The sequence below is a fragment of the Dromiciops gliroides genome, chromosome 4, assembly GCF_019393635.1.
Source record: "Dromiciops gliroides isolate mDroGli1 chromosome 4, mDroGli1.pri, whole genome shotgun sequence".
Lineage (NCBI taxonomy): Eukaryota > Metazoa > Chordata > Mammalia > Microbiotheria > Microbiotheriidae > Dromiciops > Dromiciops gliroides.
In genome coordinates this window covers 482,865,626-482,882,677 of record NC_057864.1, presented here as the reverse complement: position 1 = coordinate 482,882,677, position 17,052 = coordinate 482,865,626, and the positions used below count along the sequence as shown (strand labels likewise).

The window sequence follows — 17,052 nt, the reverse complement described above, 5'->3', positions numbered from 1 at the left end:
ATTAAGTGATTGCTATGTACTTTTTTACAGAAGTAGAAAAAAATGGGGACCTTGAGGGAAAATGATCACTCTGTCTAAGAATTCCTAGCAGTAAAGGAGAAAACAATCAGTTATACACTGAACTATATTCTAGATTTGGGAAAAGCAGATTTCAAAAGGTGCTTAGGAAGAACAAGAAGCATCCCCCAGCTTAATATTCTAAAAGAGAAGTCAGCCCCAAAAGAGGGGGAGTTCTCATGAATTAAAATGTGAAGCCACAAAGAGACTCAATTTCTTTTTTTTTTTTTTAGGGCAATGAGGGTTAAGTGACTTGCCCAAGGTCACACAGCTAGTAAGTGTCAAGTGTCTGAGGCTGGATTTGAACTCAGGTCCTCCTGAATCCAGGGCCAGTGCTTTATCCACTGTACCACCTAGCCGCCGCCCCCCCCCCCAGACTCAATTTCTTAAAAAAAAAAAAAGTTTAACTGATGCCTTTGGCCTTTGTTGTTTTGTTATCCGGTCATTTCAGTTGTGTCCAAATCTTTGTGACTCCATTTGGAGTTTTCTTGGCAAACTAGATAGTTGAGCGATTTGCCATTTCCTTCTCCAGCTCATTTTACAGATGAGGAAACTGAAGCAAACATGGTTAAGTGACTTGCCCAAGGTCACATAGCTAGGAAGTGTCTGAGGCTGGAGAAGAGTCTTCCTGACTGCACTGAGCCACCTAGTTGCCTTTGTCCTTTACAGTATAGTCATTTCAGGGGTCGGGGGTATCAAGAAAAGGGGAATGACACAACCCTAATGAAGTCTAGTTGTGACAAGTAAATGAAAATATTCAATATGGCGACCTCTTCTGAAAACACAAGCAACAGTCTGCCCCAGTAATCCCCTACCTTTCCACTGAGAGATGTTCTATTATCTCTTCTAGGACCTTCATTGATTTTTTCCCCACTTCCTCATAGGAATCCATAGTGGGTGCTCCACAAGTGCTTGAGGAGGATAATAAATTAGGAAGGCATCCTACCTGGAGAAGACTTTCTATCTTTTTTAAATTTTATTTTTGTGGGGCAATGGGGGTTAAGTGACTTGCCCAGGGTCACACAGCTAGTAAGTGTCAAGTGTCTGAGGCCAGATTTGAACTCAGGTCGTCCTGAATCCAAGGCCGGTGTTTTATCCACTGCGCCACCTAGCTGCCCCCAGAAGACTTTCTATCTTAACTCTGGTTCCTCTAGTCTCAGCCTAGGGTTTACGACTATACAAGAGCGACACGCCTCTTATATTTCATAAATTCAGTCCCACTTTGCCTCCCATTTTTGCTCTCACCTGGAATTTCCCACAGGAAAATCTCCCACTAGATATCCTAGCCCTCATTCATTCCTGCCCCGATTCTTATCTCCTTCCTTCGTTCTGTGAGGCCAGAAAGGAAACGCGGTCACGTTCTAATTGAGTATTTCTTTACTGCGTGAAATAGATCATAAAACACAGTAGTGAGACTCCCCAGGCAGCTGCGCCGCAGTCAGTGAGAAGGGCAGGCGTCCCCTGACCCCTTTATCTGAGGGGCACACACGGTCCTTGGGGAGGCTCAGTACTGTGTTTAATGACCTGCCTATTTCAGGCAGTAAAGACATTCTAAACTCGCATGCGAGCGTGTTTTCTTTTGTCAGTCCTGCTGCCGATGGTATTTACTCTTCCCAAAGGAACTCTCCCTGAGTGTTAGCCGAAGAGACGGCAGGTAGAGGACTGTTATTTGCCAGTCCCCTCCTCCCCCATCAGATCATTCATACACCGTTTCTCCTCAGCCCTGGCTAGGAAGCCACTGGGGTCAGGAGCCCATTCAGACTCTTCCCAGGAATCCCTGCTCAGAAATAAGCGGCTGACTTAGCTCCTTCTCCTATGGGACTCTCTCAGGCCTTTCTCTAGCCTCCAAGTCAGGCAGACACCTGAGAGAGGGACTGGGAGACCTCCACCATGCAAGGCAATGCCTACCCAGCATTGTTTCCCTCTGGGTGGTCTGGCCCCCTCAAGCTGTAACCTACATTTCTCCCTCCATTCCATCTATCCACTGCCTGAGCAAAGCTGTCTGGACCCATTGCCTCAAATCCTCGCTCACTCCTCAACACCTTGCTATAAGGCTTTGACCTCAGCACTCAACTGGAGCCAAGCTCTTGTCACCCTTGATCTCTTTTTTGTAGTCTGGGCAATGAGGGTTAAGTGACCTTCCCAGGGTCACACAGCTAGTGTCAAGTGTCTGAGGCTGGATTTGAACTCAGGTCCTCCTGAATCCAGAGCCGGTGCTTTATCCACTGCACCACCTAGCTGTCCCAAACCATGATCTCTTAATTGCCCAGTCTAAGGACCTTGAATCTGCCATCATCCAGCCTTTGCTGCTGCTGACCACCCTCCTCTGGATGGTCCTCGTCAGGTTTCTATGACACCATTCTCTCCACATTCAGTTATTTTCATGTTGCCTCCCCCATTTGAAGGTGAGTATATTGATGACAGGGACCTTTTCTGGCTTTTCTTGGTTTCTCCAGAGCTTTTGTAAACATGGTATGGCATGTGATAAATGCTTGTTGACTGACTTCTCAGTCCCATGCCCTAACTGAGGATCTACAACAAAGCTCTCCCTAGGGCCCTCTTCTCTTCTCTCTCTCTTTGTGACCTCATCAGCTCCCAAGGATTTAATTAACATCTCCATGCAGAGGACTCCCTGATCTAGAGATGCAGCCCCAGTCTCTCCTCTGAGCTCTAGTGCTGCATCACCAACTGCTTCCAGCACATAGCCAATTAGATGTCCCAGAGGCATCTCGGACTCAACATGTCCATTATCTTTCCCTCACAATCAAAGCTTCCTATTTCTATCTTTTTTTGGACAGGGCAATGAGGTTTAAGTGACTTGCCCAGGGACACAGCTAGTAAGTGTCAAGTGTCCGAGGTTGGACTTGAACTCAGGTCCTCCTCAATCCAGGGCCAGTGCTTTATCCACTGCACCTCGATGCCCTGCCTATTTCTATTTCTTCTATCCATCTATGTTCCTAACCCAGGGGTCATGCCCAATTCCTCACTGTCTCTTACATCCTATATACAATCAGTTGCCAAGTTTTATTGGATTCTACTTCAAAACATCTCTTGAATAGATCCCCTTGTCTCCACTCCCATGGCAAGCACCCTTATGACCTCTCACGGACTTTTTTTTTTAGTGAGGCAATTGGGGTTAAGTGACTTGCCCAGGGTCACACAGCTAGTAAGTGTTAAGTGTCTGGCCGGATTTGAACTCAGGTACTCCTGACTCCAGGGCTGGTGCTCTATCCACTGCGCCACCTAGCTGCCCCTCACTTATACTATTGAGGAGGAAGAAACAGTCATGTACATGACTCTACTGCTGGAATGTAAAGGGCTCCTAATTGGTATCTCTGCCTCTACTCTCTCCCTTCCCATCCTCCACCCAAAGGGATATTCCTAAGTATAGGCCATTCCCCTGTTCAATAAACTCCTATAATTCCCTATTGCCTCTGGGACCAAACATAAACAGTTCTCTTTTCACAACTGTGCTTTGCCATACCTTAAAAATTTTTTTTTATTTACCTTGTTAAATATTTCCTAAATACATGTAAATTTTTAACATTCACTTAAAACACTTTTGAGTTTCAAATGATCTCCCTCCCTCCTGCTCCTCCCCCACCCTTTGAGAAGGCAAGCAATATGATATTGATTACATATGGGAAGTCATACAAGACATATTTCCATATTAGCCATGTGGCAAAAGAAAACACATTCAAGAAGTACCAAGAAAATGCCAAACAAAGACAGTTAAAAAAAGTATGCTTCAATCTCAGAGCTCATTAGTTTTCTCTCTGGAGGTGGAGAACATTTTTCATCATGAATCCTTTGGAATTGTCTTGGATCATTGTACTGATCAGAGTAGCCAAGTCTTTCACAGTTGATCATTATTACAATGTTGCTGTTACTGTTACAATGTTCTCCTGGTTCTGCTCATTTCACTTTGCATGAGTTCATATAAGTCTTCCCATCCACCTTGCCTTTCCAACCTTATTATACATTACTCCCTTACTAGTTCATATAGGTCTTGCAATTTTTTTAAACCAATTCCCCTCATCGTTTTTGGTTTTTTTTTTTCTTTTCTGTTTTTTTTTTTTTGGTGAGGCAATTGGGGTTAAGTGACTTGCCCAGGGTCACACAGCTAGTAAGTGTTAAATGTCTGAGGCCGGATTTGAACTCAGGTACTCCTGAATCCAGGGCCGGTGCTCTATCCACTGCGCCATCTAGCTGCCCCTTGTTTGTTTGTTTTTTTTTTTTTTTTGCAGGGCAATGAGGGTTAAGTGACTTGCCCAGGATCACACAGCTAGTAAGTGTCAAGTGTCTGAGGCAGGATTTGAATTCAGGTCCTCCTGAATCCACGGCTGGTACTTTATCCACTGTGCCACCCAGCTGCCCCTGTCTAGTAGCTTTTAGCAAAATATAGTTTCCCTGATTATTTCTTTCAATTAGGTCTATTTTTGCTTTTGCTTGGTCTGAGATCATGATTGACAACACTTCCATCTTCACTTCAGTTGAAGCATAACATACTCTGCTCCAGCTCTTCATTTCAATTGTGTGTGTATGTCTCTTATATACAACTTATTGTTGGATTCTGGTTTCTAATCCATTCTGCCATCTGCTTCCATTCTATGGGTTAGCTCATCCCATTCCCATTCCCATTCCCATTCACTGACTGTACATTTCCCTCAATTTTCCTCTATTTATCCAACCACTGCCTCCTTTAATCCTACCTCCTTCTTCTTCTTCTCTCTCTCTCTCTCTCTCTTTTTTTTTTTTTGGTGGGGAAGTGAGGATTAAGTGACTTGCCCAGGGTCACACAGCTAGTAAGTGTCAAGTGTCTGAGGTTGGATTTGAACTCAGGTCTTCCTGAATACAGGGCCAGTGCTGCACCCCCCCCCACCTCCTTCTTCTCAACCCTCCCCCATCTCTTATGCTCTTCCCCTCTTTTCTCCCTATTGGGTGAGATAGAGTTCTATACCCAGCTAAGTGTGTGTATGTGTGTGTGCCCACTCCAGTGTCATAGCCCTCTCCTGCAAGACATCCTAAGTTTTCTTATTCAGGAAAGATGTCTTTCTTTGACCTTTTCAGAGAAGCTTTGTGGCTCTAAAATTTTATTCAAGGTGTTATTTTAAAGTTGTTTGGAGGGAAATGTTAGTATAGTTCAGCCGGGTCTATTCCACCTTATATTGATTTTGTAGTTATTTTTATATCTACTTATGTGTCTTTTTGTTGGAATGTAAGCTTTCTGAAGGCAAGGATGGTTTCATTGTTGTTTTTATGTGCCCTGTGCCCAGCCCAGGACCTGGCATTGCTTCTAGTGATTGATTGTTCCTCCTGTCAAGCTGGCTAGCCTGTCTTCTTATTTTTTAGCCTGTCTTTTTAAAGAGCCCCATTCGGGGCGGCTAGGTGGAGCAGTGGATAGAGCACCAGCCCTGGAGTCAGGAGTACCTGAGTTCAAATCTGGCCTCAGACACTTAACACTTACTAGCTGTGTGACCCTGGGCAAGTCACTTAACCCCAATTGCCTCACTAAGAAAAATAAAAATAAAGAGCCCCATTCAATAGGACAATGACATTCCACATAAAGATCCAGGCACTAGTCTCCTACCCCAGACAGGCACTGTGGTACGGTAGAGAGCACTGAACCTGTCACCTGATAGACATGAGTGGGAATCCATGTTCAGCCACTTAGGACCCCTGTGACCTTGTTCCAACATTCCGAGCCCTAGTATTCTCCTCTGTAAAATGGGGGTGGAATGGGGTGTGCTGGCTGACTTTTGAGGTCTTTTCTGGCTTTAGCTCTAGGCTCCTATGATTCTTCTTTGTAGGGGACCCCAATCCAGGTGGAAACTAGAGAAACAGTAAGGAAAGCTTTGCTTTTCTCTCCATATTTATGGAAGCTGGCTTGCCAGTCATATGGCTGGCAGGTAATAGAGCCCAAATCTGCCTCCAAATCCCTCTGTGCCATTTGTGGGTGGAGGTGATCCTTTCCTATGTGTGATGATTTGAAAAGCACCCTGACCCCAGCTGCTGACCAGAGAGTGCCTAAAATTCTACCATTAGAGAGTCATTCCTTTGGCTTCAAATTGTTTCTCTAGTAGTCCCCTTTAAAAAGACAACCACTCTTGGGGCGGCTAGGTGGCGCAGTGGATAAAGCACCAGCCCTGGATTCAGGAGTTCCTGAGTTCAAATCCGGCCTCAGACACTTGACACTCACTAGCTGTGTGACCTTGGGCAAGTCACTGCAAAAAAAAAAAAAAAAGACAACCACTCTTGCAGCATTTCAGCCGCTATCATCAAGATGTTACCAATTAGTTTGTGAGGCAGTAGCTACTACTTGGAAGACTGGTAGCTGGGTGACTGAAGACGGAGCTATCCAGAATTGTTGGAGAGGCAGGAGGGGGTGGGAGAATGGGGCCCAATGGGGGTGTCATAAACAGATGAGGGTTCTCATGCTCTACTCCCTGATGAAGGGTCTCTGCTCAGAGATTCCAGGGGCAGGAACATTGATGTGATCAATCAATCTATCTATCCATCCATCAATGGATCAGGATGGATTTATTCAGGGCTGATGCTATGTCCGGTGCCGTGATGGGTGCGGGTAATACAAAGAGGCAAGTGAAGCATTAGATGCCGGGCAGATTTCCGATTCTGGATCTAGAACACCTGGGTCCCTGCCTCCAGGCTGGGCCCCTGCTGCACTCATCAACTCTCTAGCAGCTAACTCCTGCTCCTGCCATGGCTGCTTTGCTGCTTTCTCTCTTCTCACCTCATCTTTGTTATCAATGAGATCAGGTCTGCAAATCAAGTGAGATCCCATGCAAAGTCTTGGCTGGAGGGTCATAGATTTAGAGCTAGACCAGACAGGAGACGCCGTCACATCCAGTCCCTTCGTTTTACAGATCAGGAAACTAAGGCAGAGTGAGTTTGGGGTGTGTGGGGGAAATGACTCAACCTGGGTCCTACCAGGAGGAAGTGTGTGTGGTGGGAGTTGGACCCAGCTCTTCCTGATTCCAAGAACACGCTCACCTGATGCCTGTCCAGAGCTTCACACAGACACAGGCACACACGTGTATACAATGCATCATACAGACGCACATGCATGAATGTAGATACGCCCGAGCACGTGGATGTATACACACATGGAAGCTTGTGCCTGTGTGTGCATGTTTGTGTGCATAGGTAGATATTTTATAATACAGGGACACACGTACCTACATGCATATAAATACACACACAAACTATCGTTATTTATCAGATTGTGTTTAAAAGTCACTTTGCTTTCCTGGGCCTCAGTTTCACCCTCTGTAAAACGAGAGAATTGACTCAGAGGACCTCCTAGCTCCGGGTCTAGTATCTAACGAGACGCCTAAGCCTAAAGAGACGAGAGACGCCTGGCCCTTTAAATGGGGGCGTGGTTGGAGCCGCTGAGGAAGGAGGAGGGAGAAGAGAGGAGGAAGAGAAAGTGGAAGCTTTCCGGCCGGCACTGCGCATGCGTACTCTCGAGGGGGCGGGGCTCGCTGTGCCGTGACTGAAGAGGGGGCAGGTAACTCGTCCTGAGGTGGACCAGAAAGAGGGGGAAAGGGGGGAAGCGCGCGGGTTGGTGGGGGGGAGGGAGTGTGCTGGGGGGGGGGGGGGAAGCGACTCCGGCCGGGAGCTTCCCGGCTTCCGTACCAGGCCCCAGCCGGGCCCCCGGGTGGGAGGAGCGCGCGCGCGGAGGCTGTAGGTCTGGCCAGGCCGGCGGCGCCCCTGCCCTCGGGGCGTGGGGAGCTGCGGGGGCGGAGAGAGGGGCGCCAGACCCCTCCTCAGGTTAGAGGGGGCCGGGGGGAGGGGCCGGGAAAGGTCCTGACAGCCTCGGGGTAATAAGCCTCCCGTGCTGGTGAGGATGACAACAGGGAGTGAGCCTCCCGGTGTGAGTAAGCAGAGAACGAGCCGCCAGGTGCCCCCTTCCCTCTCCTTGGAGCAGGTGGAGGGTCAGTCCTGCCCAAGAACCCCGGCATCCAGCCCTGTGGCTGTTAATTCCTCCCTCCCCCCTCCCTCCTCCCTCCCCCTCCCTCCTCCCTCCCTTCTCCCTCCTCCCTCCCTTCTCCCTCCTCCCTCCCTTCTCCCTCCTCCCTCCCTTCTCCCTCCTTCCCTCCTTCCTTCCTTCCCTCCCTCCTCCCTCCCCCTCCTCCCTCCCTCCTTCCTCCCTTCTTCCTCCTCCCTCCCTCCTTTCCTCCCCCCTCCCTCCTCCCTCCCCCTCCCTCCTCCCTCCCTTCTCCCTCCTCCCTCCCTTCTCCCTCCTCCCTCCCTTCTCCCTCCTCCCTCCCTTCTCCCTCCTTCCCTCCCTCCTCCCTCCCCCTCCTCCCTCCCTCCTTCCTCCCTTCTCCCTCCTCCCTCCCTTCTCCCTCCTCCCTCCCCCCTCCCTCCTCCCTCCCCCTCCCTCCTTCCTCCCTTCTCCCTCCTCCCTCCCTTCTCCCTCCTTCCCTCCTTCCCTCCCTCCTCCCTCCCCCTCCTCCCTCCCTCCTTCCTCCCTCCTTTCCTCCTCCCTCCCTTCTCCCTCCTTCCCTCCTTCCTCCCTCCTTCCTCCCTCCTTTCCCCCTCCCTCCTTCCTCCCTCCTTTCCCCTCTCCCTCCTCCCTCCTTCCTTCCCTCCTTCCTCCCTCCTTCCCCTCTCCCTCCTTCCCTCCCTCCTCCCTCCTTCCCCCTTCCCCCTCCCTCCTCCCTCCCTCCCTCCTCCCTCCTTCCTCCCTCCTTCCCCTCTCCCTCCTCCCTCCCCCCTCCCTCCTTCCCCTCTCCCTCCTTCCCTCCCTCCTCCCTCCTTCCCCCTCCCTCCCTCCTCCCTCCTTCCCCTCTCCCTCCTCCCTCCTTCCCCTCTCCCTCCTCCCCCTCTCCCTCCTCTCCCTTCCTCCTTCCACAGCCTAAGAGAGTGATCCAGGGATGAGATGATAAGCTCAGAAGGAAGAAAAGCTCATGGGGGGGGGGGGTGACAGGGTTTTGGGGGTTTGATTGGTGCAGGGCACTTCCATTGTGGAAACTCCTTCCACCCCGGGGGGTAGGGTGGGGGAGACACCTTCTCTGTAACCTTTACTGCCTGAGAGGGAGTTGTGCGGGGACCCTGATGAGGCTCAGGGGCCTCCCCAGGGGCCTTACGGATTCAGGCCTGGGCGGATTCAGGCCTGGGCGGCTTCTCTTGGGGTGGAAGCCTGAGGCAGCCTGTGGAATCTACGCCCCTTTGTCCCAGGCTGGCCGAGGGATCCTTGGATAAGTCCAGGGCTTGCTGGGAACCTTTGGTAAAAGGCCGTTTTCCATCACTCAGGCACGTGTGTTGGCCATCGGATGTGAGTGGATTAAAAAGGAATCCTATTGGGCCCGGTCTGGCCCAGGTGTAGGGATGGCCTGGCTATGACACTCTCCCCGTCAGACCCTGTTTTGGGGCCAGTTTCCCAGAGCTACCTGCACGTGCTGCAGGGTTGCCGCGTTTTGTCCTTGATTCCACAAAGAATTAGCCAAGCCACCTGAAGGCCTGGGAGCCACACCAGGTGCTGGCTGTTATTACTGGAGGCCCCGTTCAGATTCGGGGGAGCTGCTGGTCTGTCCCCCCTTCCAGAACGGATTAGCGCCTTCTTGTTGCCTCAGTCTGTGTTTCCTGCTCCAGGAGACAGTACTCTCCTTGAGGGCAGGCAGAGTCTCCTTTGTTTCTTCCAGGCTCCAGCATCCAGCCCTGGCCCTGGCTCTTAGGCACCCCTGATGAATGCCCCATTGGTCTCACTTGCCCCAGGTCCCACAGGCAGCCAGGATTTGCCCTCCGATCTTTGATGTCACTGTCTCCCCAGCGTCTTTTCTTCTGTTAAATGGCAGCAGTCGTCCCTGCTTCCCCACCTCCTGGGCTAGTGTCTTGCTCTTTCTTCCAGATCTGAAGCAACCTTGGTCAGACTCCCTGGTTTTCTAGCCGAGGCCCCTGGAGGGAGGGGCGTGGCCTGCAGGGTGTGGTGTCCCTCGTTCTTGAGGATCCCCCACTGTCCTGGGGACAGTAAGACATGCACCTCAGGAGCTACTGGCTAAGGCAGCAGTCAGTAAGGGAAGGCGTGAGGATCCGGGAGGGCCTCACACCTTCCTCTTGGAAGGGGAAGTCATGGTGCCAGCTCCCATTCTTTGCAGTTTACAGAATGCTTTTATGCAGTTCTCTTTATCCTGGCATGTTTGGCCGGCAGGCAAGCACAACACGGTCCCATTTTAGAGATGAGGAAACAGATCCAGTGAGGGGAAATGAGAGGGAACCAGGACTGAATTTCTGCAGTTTTTCACACCATTCCAGGCTGCTGAGTCAGTGTCTGTGGAGGGAGGGCTCCCAGGGGGCACAAAGCGGGGGTAGTGTGGGCAGATGTATGGATAGCAGAGCTAGGCTTTGTTAAGCCAGCTGGGCTTGGGCAGACTTACTTGTGAGTGAACAGTGTTATTGCATGTGTGTGTGTTTGTGTGTGTGCACGCGCGCTTGTGCATGTGATGTGTGCATGCCTGTCTTTGGCATGACCTGTGATCGGATGTGGGTGGTCAGTATGTGCCCCGAATTCTGTTCAAGTCTGATTGAGGACATGTTTGCATGAGCATGGCCAGGCCCAGCCGTGGGGGGCTCTGCCTGTCATCAGGGAGGCTGAGGCTCCTCTATCTCTGGGGCTGCTCTGGTGTCTGCACCAAGTCTGGTGCCCGAATGGCGGAGCCTCCAGAGGACCCCCCAAGGAGGCTACCTACAGAGGGGCACACAGATGGAGCACTGACGCTTCCGTGCCTGCCGATCAGTCGTGGGATCAGGCCCGTGAGAGGCAAGGCCCTTCCAGCCTGGCCAGGTCTTAGAACAAGAACATGATGAGGTGGGGAGGCCTGGGGACGGCCAGGGCAGCGTCTGATTACTTGTGTCCTGTTCAGTTGGTGAAGGCAAGAAGTGTGAATGGATTCAGATGTAGACACACAAGTCCTGGGGTAGCGGAGGCCGTGGAACCAGTGACAATGTTAGAGTCAGGCCCTACTTTTGAATCCTGCCTGTCCCTTGCTTGTGCCAGGCCCTACATGCCAACATCAGGAGTTCATACTTCATGTAGCTGGCAGCAGGGAGCCCCTGAAGGCTCTTGTTCTCTTGGTGTACCTAGGACTCTGTGCTGGCCCCACTCACTGCTCCCCTGACCGATTCCCATTTTTGTCCTGTTCTTCTGCATCCCTCTGGGCCAACCCGCAGCCCCCACCAGTTCCGTGCTTAGTGGGGAGGTGAATGGATGCCCCTGAAGGTGATGAAGCTTCCTGCTCTGATGGACAGACCATCCCATTTGTTTGTCCCCTATTGACTCTCTCTTACTCCCCATTAACAGCAACCTTGGGGAGGTGGATTGGCCAGGGTCACCAGGTGTTGTCATCAGGAACACTAAGGACAGTGTTAGTTTTCATGGGAAAGGAAAGTGAAGGGGGTTGGCACCAGGATGGCACTGTGCTGCCTTCACTCTTCCCGACACTCACAAAACCCACAAGCAGGGGCAGCTAGGTGGTGCAGTGGATAAAGCACCAGCCCGGGATTCAGGAGGACCTGAGTTCAAATCCAGCCTCAGACACTTGATGCTGTGTGACCCTGAGCAAGTCATTTAACCTTCATTGCCCCGCAAAAACACCCACAAACAAACAAACAAAAACCCCACAAGCAAACGTGGAGGGGTAGAACCTCAGTTGCTATGGCAGACGAATGGGGGGAGGACCTCGATCCCCAATACTGATGCCAGGCTTCTGTGCTCAGGAACACTGATCATGCTCTGTCATCTCTCCATCTCTCTGTCTGCCCCATCACTTCAAACCCTGTTCTAGGTCCTTGCTGTGACCTCCAGTGCCCTTGGTTCTTTCCTAGGCCATCACCCCTGCACTGGCTATGCTCTCTTCCATTCCCCAGCATGACCCCATAGCGAACCACGTCTACACTGTCCTCTTCCCTCTGCTCTCTTGTCCTGCCAGACGCCAGCCTTGGCTTCCCGCCATCACTCCACAGAAGACAAGTAGGAACCCGCTGACTGGGGCCCCTGCAGGTTTACATGGGACGATCTCAGCTGTCCTCCCCTACTCTTAGAGCTCCCCTCCCCCAGCTTCCTAGTCTGCTGAAAGCATGGAAGTGGTTGGTGGACATCTCCCTCTTCCCCCTGTTCGGTGTCTCCCTCAGCTCCGATGCCTTCTGCAGCTCTTTCTTCCTACACAGAGGGCTGTGTACCCAAAGGGTCCCATTCATCCCGCCTTCAGCAGATTGCTCCCCTCCGCTATCGTCCCTTCTCTTACTGACCTGCAGACCCCATCTCCTGGCAGCTTCCCTGCTGCCTGCAAACATGCCCATGGCTCCCCCATCCTCAGGAAACCTGTACTTGATCTGTCTGTCCTCCTGGCTGCTGGCCCCTGTCTCCTCTCCCTCTTGGGGCTAAGACTCCTTGAGAAGGCAGAATCCGCTTCTTATTTCTCACTCTCTTCTTAACTCTTTGCAGTCTGGCCCAAACCCGCTACCTCTCCAGAGTTATTGGGGCTCTCTTAATTGTCAGAGCCAATGACCTTTTCTCGTCTTCTCTGCAGCCTTGGACATTGTTGAGCACCCTCTTTTCCTTCAGACTCTTGTCTCTAGGTTTTCGTGGCATTGCTGACTCCTGGTTCTCCTGCTCCTTGTCTGACTGCTCTATCTCTTTGCTGGACCCTCACCCAAGTCATCCCACTAACTAGGGGGGTCTCCGGGACCCCATCTTGGGCTGTCTTTTCTCTTGGTGATCTCACCTCCCATGCTTTCAGTGTTCATCTCTGTGCAAATGGCTCCCTTATCTATTTCTGTGTCTCCTTCTGCCCTGTCCCCTCAAACCCTGTTCTAGGTGCTCATTGTGAGCTGCCTGTCACACATCTTCAACTGGATGTCCAGTGGACGTCTTAAACTCAACTCATTATCTGCCCCCCAGGCAGTAGCTGCTGGGGGGTGGGGGGGGACAGGGGACGGGGGACGGTGTAGCTGTCTCAAGACTCTCCCTGTCAGAGGGATCTTCCTAAAACAAGACTAGTCACCACTGGCTGCCCAGGGCTTCCCAGATCAACAGAAAACCCTCCGCTTGGCACATAAAGCCCTTCATAGCCTGGACACTCCCTACCTTTCTGCCTCCTCTTCGATGCAGGCATGCCAGCCTTCCCCCAGCTCTGCTGTCCCTCCACACTTGAGGCCTTCCAGCTTCCTTCAGGTCTCAGCTAAGAAGCCTTTCCCAGCCCTCCTTGGCTACATCGCCTTCCCTCTGTCGATCCTGCCTGTTTTAGCTGTTCTGGGACTCGTTTGTACCCAGTTGTTGGCCTGTTGTCGCCCCGATAGACTAGGAGTTCCTCGAGGGCAGGGACCGTCTTTGTCTTTCTCTGGATCCTCAGCACTCAGGACAGGGTCTAGCACACAGTAGGTGCTTCACAAATGCTGGTCGACTAGAGCACTGTGCCTTCAGCACTTAATATTCACTTGTTGGTTTATGGGGAAAAGACTGACCTTAGGAAAGATCGAGATGCATCTGGACTGATTATTGTGAAGGCAGTTTTCTAGTGCTCAGGAAAGAACACAGTTGGTCAGTCAGTAAACATATGAAGTACCTACTATGTGCCAGGTCCTGGGCTAAGTGCTGGGGATACAAAAAGAGGTGAAAGATAGTCCCTGGGCTCAGGGAGCTCACAATCTAATGGGGGAGACAATGAGCAGATAGACTTGTACAAATGAGCTAGACACAGGAGGAATAGGAAATAATGAACGAAGGGAAGGCACTGGAACCAGGAGGGCTGGGGAAGGCTTCTTGTAGGAAGTGGGGCTGTAGGAGGTGTTCCAGGCATGGGGGACAGACAGGGAAACTCAGAGCCAAGAGATGAAGGGAGGCCGCTGTCACTGGACCAGAGAGTGTAAGAAGACTAGAGAGGGAGAAGGGGCAGGTTATGAAGGACACCATTTTGTATTTGATTCTGGAGGCCATAGGGAGCCACTGAGGGTTACTGAGTTGGGGGTACCATGATTGGCTTTAGGAAAATTACTTGAGTGACTGAATAGATCATGGATTGGAGTAGGGAGAGACTTCTGGCAGATAGACTGACCCTCCAGCAGGTGGTAGCAGCAGTGGCTTTGTAAAGACCCATTTCTACCTCATAGATCAATCTTATTCCCTTTTTATTACCAGATATTGGGTCTGCAGAGATTGGGGCAAGGTAGTATTATCTTTCAACCCATCTTTAGCATGATCTTGGCTCTCTCCTGCGCTACGTGATTTCAGTAGACTAAGGGCGTAACTAATTACAGACTTGCATTTAAAAATTAAATGATATATGGTTTGTAAGCCTGAGCAATGACGGGGGAGGCTGGTGTTCTCTTAAGAGTTCACGAGGGGGCATTTCATCAGCCACCTGTAAGCTGCAGTGAAGCACTTAGTTGAAGAGTCTTGGAAGGGAGAGACTCTTAGCTTCTTGGTGTGTCATAAAACTTTGGGGCGGGTTGGCCACTGGTTGGTTTTAAAAAAAATAAGGAAAAATGCCATTGTGGAATGGGTTCTCCTTTGTTTATTTATTTTTTTAAAGAGGGATTGGTTTGGGAGGTAGGAACATAAGCTACCCGTGTATCAGAAGGGAAATGATTGGCTAGATGCGAGTGACCGAAGAGCACTTAGGTCACCAGTCCGGAATAGAGGGAGGAGCACTGGGCCAGGAAGGAGGAAACTGGGGGGGGTTGTCTCCGTTTAGTTCTGACCTTGGCTCAGTGAAATCCATCGACTGGATGCCGTGACCTCCAAACGCCCCTGACGGCCACTCTGTTCTAGCTCTGAGGCATCATGGTGGACTAGAGTGAAGCGCTGGAACACACTGAGTAACAGTGCACTTCCCATATGTTGTCATCAGCATAAAAAACCCCACTTGCTAAGTACTTAGATGTGTGTAATCGATTGACAGACAATGTATGACCTGAACCCCCCAGCCCTGTCCCCCCACCCCAGGTGTCTTTGAGGGTTCCCAAGGAGGTCCAGCTTTCAGAGGGCAGTGCTGCTCCATCTCGGGGGAATCTCAGAGCCACCTCAAGTCTGGGGATGCTGACATGAAATGCTGTGGGTGCTTGGGTGCTGTTCTCCATCCTGCCAGCCCTCTGCCCTCCCTGATGGCTTGTTAGTGAAACGTCACGGTGTTGGGGGTGGGATCTGAGAACAGAGGGGCCACATCACTCGGCTTGGATGGATACAGCTGTGCGATAAACGGCTGCGGTGCCAGCCTATCACAGAGCTTTTTGTCCAGCTGCAGGGTGGGGCAGCTGGGATTCCAGGACCTCAGATTTAGAATTGGAGAGGCCCTGGCGATGCTGTCAAGGCAGTTGGGGCCTCAGTCTTCCATCTGTTTCTAAAGACACCAAGACCAGCCAATGGGCTGCAGGGGGAGAGCCTAAGAAGTTCCCTGGGGGACCTTGGGTAGGCCCTTCTACTCTTTGGGCCTCTTTGTAAAAGGAAGAGACTGGACTAGGTGATCTCAGAAGTCCTTTCCAGTCCTATATCTGTGAACCTTTGACCCTCTTTAAATGTTAGGACAAGTTGTGAAGGTCCAACCTTCTTTGGAAGGTTTTATATGCAGGGTATCCTGAGGTCTGTGAGCTTGAAGCTGCACCAAGACTTTTGGGTATGAGGAGCCAAGTTTACAAGTGCTCTAGAACCTACGTGGATTCTTAGTGACTCTTTGTCCACCACTCTGCCACCAGCGATGCAGAAGCAGAAGGGGCTACATGCGAGGGTCGCCTTCATATTTTTATTTGTTTCATGTACCAACGTGGTCCCAGAATTCATCCCCAAATGGCGATGACCCTCTTCGTCTACTTAGCTTGACTGGTACCAGGAAGGCAGCCCTGGGCTGTTGTCTGGGCCATCCTGGAGCCCCGTCCGCACGGCAGAACCTGGGAGGACCCGGAGGCCTCAAACTATAAGGATACAGAACTTGACCCAAGCCATCCCAGACTGGGAGGGAGGCAGAAATATATGCCTGTTGTCTGTGCAGATGGCCATATAGTATTTATGATTATCCATCATTTGTAATTTACTTTTTAAATGCAGCCCTATATAAGCAGCTGGGCCCTTGGCCTGCTGAAGGGAGGTCTTGATAAAGGTGAGTCAGGAGCCAGTAACTGCTTTTTGTTTTTTTTTATTTTATTTTGTGTGTGTGTGTGTGTGTGTGTGTGTGTGTGTGGCAATGGGGATTAAGTGACTTGCCCAGGGTCACACAGCTAATAAGTGTCAAGTGTCTGAGGCTGGATTTGAACTCAGGTACTCCTGAATCCAGGGCTGGTGCTTTATCTACTGTGCCACCTAGCTGCCCCCAGTAGCTACTTTTTGTAACCTCTCCAGGCCTGGTTGTTTCCTTGTCTGTCTCTGTCTTTGTCTCTGTCTCCTATCTCTCTGTCTCTGTCAGTCTCTCTCATCCTTTGTATACTTTCTTATGTATATTGTAAAGTCACTCCAATCATTACAATATACAGGTAGGTAAGGTATGGCTGATTTCTCCATGCTGGAAAGCTTTGAGAATGGTCCTAGCAGCTGACCAAGTCTGCTTTCTGAGTACTAGCAGAGCTAAGTGTGCCCAGAGGCTCATTGCCAGCAGGCTGACCACTTAAGGATGAATTCTATGGCTAGGGGGCCATCATCCTGTGGGGTCTGCGTTGTGTGGGGCAGACTGCTGGGAAAGGGGCTGAGGGTCTCGAAATCTACATCATCTGTAAATCTGACTGTTGGGGTGGTGTGTGTGTGCGTGCGTGCGTATGTGTGCGTGCGTATGTGTGTGTGCGTGTGTGTGTGTGCGTGTGTGTGTGTGTGTATACATACACACATGTGTCTCAGAATCTTCTTGAGAAGATTCTGCATGTTCCTTATGAACCTGCCCTGATATTTAAGGACATGCAGAGGGTCACAGATATAGAACTGGAAGGGATTTTGGGGGATGGGACGGGCCCAGGGTTGGCCAGGCATCAAGTGAGTCTTCCTGGTAGCTACAG

General features: G+C 50.9%; 1 protein-coding gene across 3 annotated transcripts in view; it reads left to right on the top strand.

The window, feature by feature from the left end:
- Positions 1 to 7,520: 7,520 nt before the first annotated feature.
- The window catches only part of VPS8 (VPS8 subunit of CORVET complex), a 161,729-nt gene continuing 152,197 nt past the window's right edge, over positions 7,521 to 17,052 (top strand). Inside the window, exon 1 of one of the 3 annotated variants that reach the window (XM_044001871.1) lies at positions 7,521 to 7,585. The gene's annotated coding sequence lies outside the window, so the exon portion shown is untranslated. Of the gene's footprint in view, positions 7,586 to 7,719; positions 7,849 to 17,052 lie in introns of those variants that run through there. The other 2 variants (XM_044001870.1, XM_044001873.1) reach the window with 2 other exon arrangements.